The 5,787-nt window shown below is 35.4% G+C and overlaps 1 pseudogene; it reads left to right on the top strand.

The window, feature by feature from the left end:
* On the top strand, positions 1-119 carry LOC112472557 (annotated as a pseudogene).
* Positions 120-5,787: the final 5,668 nt, after the last annotated feature.

Raw genomic sequence — 5,787 nt, 5'->3', positions numbered from 1 at the left:
GTCTATGGCCATGCTACCCTGAACGTGCCCTATCTCGTCTGATCTCGGAAGCTAAGCAGGGTGGGGCCTGGTTAGTACTTGGATGAGAGACCACCTAGGAAGACCAGGTGCTGTAGGCATAAGTAATAAAAAATGATATAAAAAATAATGAGGGTACTTTAAGGAACCTTTAGGATAACATCAAGCATAACATTCACATTATATGGGTACCAGAAGAAGAGAAAGCAAGGAATTGAAAATCTATTTGAAGAAATAATGACTGAAAACCTCTCTAACCTGGGAAAAGAAATAGACATACAAGTCAGGAAGCACAGAGTACCAAACAAGATGAACCCAAAGAGGCCCACACCAAAACACATCATAATTAAAATTCCAAAGGTTAAAGACAAAGAATCCTAAAAGCAGCAAGAGAAAAGCATCTAGTTACCTATAAGGAAGTTCCCGTAAGACTGTCGTCTGATTTCCCAACAGAGACTTTGCTGGCCAGAAGGACTTGGCACTAAATATTCAAAGTGGCAAAAAGCAAGGACCCACAAACAAGATTACTCTACCCAGCAAAGCTATTATTTAGAATCGAAGGACAGATAAAGAGCTTTCCAGACAAGAAAAAGCCAAAGGAGTTAATCACCACCAAACAGAATTACAAGAAATGTTAGAGGGACTTCTTTAAGAGGAAGAAGAGAAAAAGGATAAAAAATAATAGTAATAAAATAGCAATAACTACATATCTATCAATAATTACTTTAAATGTAAGTGGACTAAATGTTCCAATCAAAAGACATAGGGTGGCTGAAAGGATAAGAAAACAAGATTCTTACCTATGCTGCCTACAAGAGACTTACTTTAGATCGAAAGATACGCACAAACTGAAAGAGATGAAAAAAGATATTTTATAAAAATGGAAATTAAAAAAAAAGATGAGATAGCTATACTTATACCAGACAAAGGCTTTAAACAAAAGGCTATAACAAGAGACAAAGAAGGACTGAGTAATCACATTTCTGGGTATTTAACCGAAGAAACACAAAACTCTACTTTAAAAAGACATGTGAATTCATATATCCATGGCAGCATTATTTACAATAGCCAAGATATGGAGGCAACCTGGGTGTCCATCAGTGGATGAAAATAAAGAAATGGTGGTACATCTACACAATGGAATATTACTGAGCCTTAAAAAAAAATGTTCTTGCCGTCTGTAACAATATGGATGGATCTAGAGGGTATTGTGCTGAGTGGAGTGAGTCAGACAGAGAAAGACAAGTGTCATATGATTTTATTTATATGTGGAATCTAAAGAACAAAATAAACAAAACGGAAACAAACTCGTAGAACATTTTGATGGTTGTCATATGGAAGGGGGTTTGGGGGGTGGCACTAAGAAGTACAAATTAGTAGTTACAAAATAGTCATGGGGATGTAAAGTATAGCATAAAAAATATAGTCAATAATATTATAATAACTATACAGTGTCAGATGGATACTAGATTTATCAGGGTGTCTAATCACTATGTTGTACACCTGAAACTAATATGATATTATGTATCAATTGTAATTGAAAAATTAACAAATATAAAAAATAATGTGTTGAATTCTATATTTTATAAAATATTTGTTAATGATATCATACTTTTATAACGTCTTACAATTTTAAAAATAACTTTCTGTTTTCGGGATTTCTCTATGTTGAACCATATAGCTCTGGTTCATTTATTTAAACTGCTGCATAGAATTCTATATACTGTGATTTATGTATCTCTTCTCTTTTCAATTTTTTGTTATTACTGGTAATAATAAATTGTTTTCAATTTTTTACTGGTAGTGCGGTATTGTAAATATGTTTTCATTACTTGGCAGTCTTTCTCAATTGGGTTTAACAGGATAAATCTTAATGTCATAATGCAATCACTGTATGTAATGAGTTAACTTCTTTCCTGTGTGTCTAGAATGATACTAGTTATGTACCATCTTTGGGAGAGTTGAAAAAATAGTCACTCAAATAATTGTCTGTGTTCTCTTGTTCAGATGAAGAATCTGTTAAGTCTGCTTGAAGTATAACCCTGAAATGGATTGCAAGGACTTAGAGCACGGATGCTTTCAACTTTCTAAATATTGCCAAATTATTCTCCAAAATGAACTTTGTAATTTCCACCAGATATTTATGACAGTTCTCTTTTTCCTACATCTTTACTGACAATTGCTATTTTCAGACATTTTACTTTCGACCAATCCCATGAGTGTGAAATAGTATCTCACTGTCATTTTAAGTTGCATGACTCTGATTACTGGTGAAGTGGAGCATTTTTTCATATTTAGCGACTGAGTTTCTCTCTCTGTAGATTATCTATTCAAATTCTCTGCCAATTGCATTATTTATGTTTTTCCTGTTGATTTATAGTAGTTCTTAATATTTTGAATCTGATGCTTCATCTGTTACATATGTGGCCATCTCTCAGTGATTCTGGTATATCTTTCACCTACACATCACCCACCACGACCACTGAAGTCACTTCTATCTCTAACATTTTATGTATCTGTATTATGATTTGACATATATATACATACATAGTCAAACTGAGGGCATTTTAAAAAAAAGCTATGAAGAGTTCTTTTAAATATATAGATATAGTTTATATATTTTGTCTATACCTAAGTAACCTCTTCCCTGAATAGAGGACATATTCTGGATTTGCCTTAATTACAAAGAACTTTTGAATGGCCAGATCTGGACAAGGCTGTATTAGGTATTGGGTTAAGCCCCGTTATTGTTACTCAAAGATCAGCAAGTCCACATGCTCTCCTCATAGAGGCCTTCTTTGACCAAGTGGGCAACAGAACTGTTTAAAATAAGCTGACCAGTCCTTTAAATGAAGCAAGATTTGTAACGACCAAGGCAGAGCACTCAATGGTGCCCTGTGCTAATGAATTGGCAGTAGTGTCCTGAAAAGGGAACATTAGTTTAAAAAGACATTCTAAGTGCAAAAATAGTACGGTAATTACAGGAGTAAGTGGAGAATCGAATTTTTCCTAAAGCATCATCATCAAAATAGACTACGTGGAGTGTGTTAAGATGATGAAGTTATTTATGGTATTTTTTTTCCTTTTCTCGAGTCTCCAAATAGTCTATAATAGACTTATACTATATTAATAATTCAAAAATCATAATGAGAATCAAAACCAAAATGTAACTCATTTGTAATTAAAAGGATTCTCAGTTTCTCAAGTAGGCGTTCACTTCAAGTAGGGGGAGAAATCAAAGGCAGAAAAGTATAAGGGTCTTTCCCGTTTGTAAGCTTTTCGAAGTAAAGTTGAAAGTGCTAGAAAACTGCAGGCTTAACTAGGATGGAGGAGGAAGTGGCAAAATGCTGTGACTGAGAAGTGTAGAGAAAAAATACTGGTGTGGAGGGGGCGAAACAGAATGGAGCAAGGAAGGAAAATGTTAGCTCAGCCAAGTTCAAGGGAGTTCAGAATAGGTTTTTATGCCTGGCTGAACAAGGCAATGAGGTACAGAGGAAAGAATGAGAGAAGTTTTGATGTAAAAAGACTTGTGTGTAAGCCTTGGCTCTGCTGTTAACTAGTGTTTGACAATGGGCAAGTCACTCATCCTCATCTGTGAAATGAAAGTGACGCCCAGGGTTTTCATGCAGCCCCAAATGCAATAATGTCTGTGAAAGTACTGGTAAATGCTGAAGTTCCAAACTCAAGTTAGTTATTATTAATGAGAAAAAGGAACTGGAATAGTGCTAGTGAAGAGCAGAGAGAGAGAGAGAAAGCTCCAAGACAGGGGCAGGGCCAGAAGGGTGCCCATGACAGAGGAAATAGTGCCACTGCACACGACACAGGGACCCAAACCATCCCTGTCCTTTTCTGTTTTATTGTGATTGACCTAGGGTTACAGTTGTAGTGGGGATCCTCGAGACACAGGGACTTGGGGAAAAAACACTTTGTACATGCATTGTATAAATTTAAAGTATAATAATGTTATTTCTTATTAAATCTCTTCATGCAACATTGGGTTAAGAGTGCTTGTCAGTAAAGGTCACCATGTCATCTAGAAAGATACACTTTCTAAATAAGTGGAAACATAATGCCAAATGAGAAGGGATTTTTTTTTTTTTATTCTGATGCCCTTCATCTTCTGGGAGAGAGATGACATCATCAGCTCTTATTAAAGAAGAAAGTGGCCTCAGGCTGGTGTACCTAACCCAGCTCTTCAAGACTCAGTTGACTTGAGAGACAAACAACTACCTAAGTATTCTTTCCCTCACACACCCCTAAGGTGTGGGTTGTGTTTTGTGATTTTTCTTTCCCCTAAAAGGTAGCAATACACTAAATTCTTCCTTTAAACCACAGATTGCCAGCAAATATATATATACACACACATATATATAGTGATGTCGATGGAAGTATGTACAGTGCTAGGCCTTACTCCTCTCTCACTTCCTGGCCCCTGGCACCACAAACATGATTGCAGTTTTCACTGAGGAATTAAGGCCTACTGAGACTTATAGTGATATAATAACATTATTTATATTTGGAAAATAAACTCTATTGCTTTCATTTTGCAAACTATAGAAAGTAAAATTGATAAAAATCTTCTTGGCTGCTGGGGATACAAAAAGCTATCTTCTTTAATGTGGAGAACATTCAGAGCAAGGAGAACGAGATGTTTATTTTCTATTTATCAGATGGCAGATATAGGTTGTTTCCACTGGCCGCATGTTCCTGCTTTTCTTCATTGGTGATTTGTATTTAATATAATCTTGCAATGGAATTATTTTCAACACCTTGTCATCTGAAACTTCAATATTTCTCACAAATAGGGACTGTTTTCCTCCTATATTTAATGACATGATCTATGGTCTGAACGTTCGTGTCCCCTCAAAATTCATATGTTGAAATCCTAACTCCAAATGAGATAATATTAGTAGGTGTGACCTTAAGGAAGTGATTGGGTCATGAGGATGGAGCCCTGGTGAATGAGATTAGTGCCCTTATAAAAGAGATCCCACAGAGCTCCCTAGTCTCTTCCATTATGTAAGGATACAACAAGCAGTCTGTGACCTGGAAGAGGGCTCCCATCCAACTATGCTGGCACCTTGATTTCAGACTTCCAGCCTCCAGAACTGTGAGCAATAAATTTCTATTATTTGTAAGCTACTGAGTCTGTGGTATTTTGTTACATCAACCTGAATGGGCTTAGACACATAGGGAAAAATAGTACTCATGCTATAAAATGGAAAAGGATATAATATAATATTTTATATATAATGTAATCTTAATTTTACTATTTTTTTTTTTTTTTTTTTACTAATTTATAAGTTACTATGAGAGGCAGTGTGCTGTAGTTGAAGAAAGCATGGACTTGCAATCAGAAAGACTAGGTGTGAATATGGTCTCTGCTACTTACTAGCCATATAAAGTTGGGCCAGTTACTTAAATTCTCTGGTCCCAGTTGTCTTATTTGAAAAATGGAGGGGATGGGGAAATAATTACATTTATTTTGAGGAAGTTGAATTAAATTATAACTAATTTATGTAAAATACTTGATACATATAAAGCAGTCAATAAATAATTTTATTACTTTGAGGAGGGAATGTAAAGAGCCAGCTTCACGGGCATATATATGACTATGTAGTCATACAGGGCCTGGTGCTTGTAAAGGCTTTGTACTTTGTTTAATGTTTTGCTGTTACCATCTTAAAATTTGTAATAATTTTTGAAGAAAGGTCTCTACGTTTTCATTTTACACTGGGCCTTATAAATTAAATTATGTAGCTGGTTCTG

Source organism: Pteropus alecto, unplaced genomic scaffold, assembly GCF_000325575.1.
Source record: "Pteropus alecto unplaced genomic scaffold, ASM32557v1 scaffold76, whole genome shotgun sequence".
In the NCBI taxonomy this organism is placed as follows: domain Eukaryota; kingdom Metazoa; phylum Chordata; class Mammalia; order Chiroptera; family Pteropodidae; genus Pteropus; species Pteropus alecto.
Note: the sequence above shows the minus strand (reverse complement) of the source record. Positions and strands in the feature narration are given on the sequence as shown.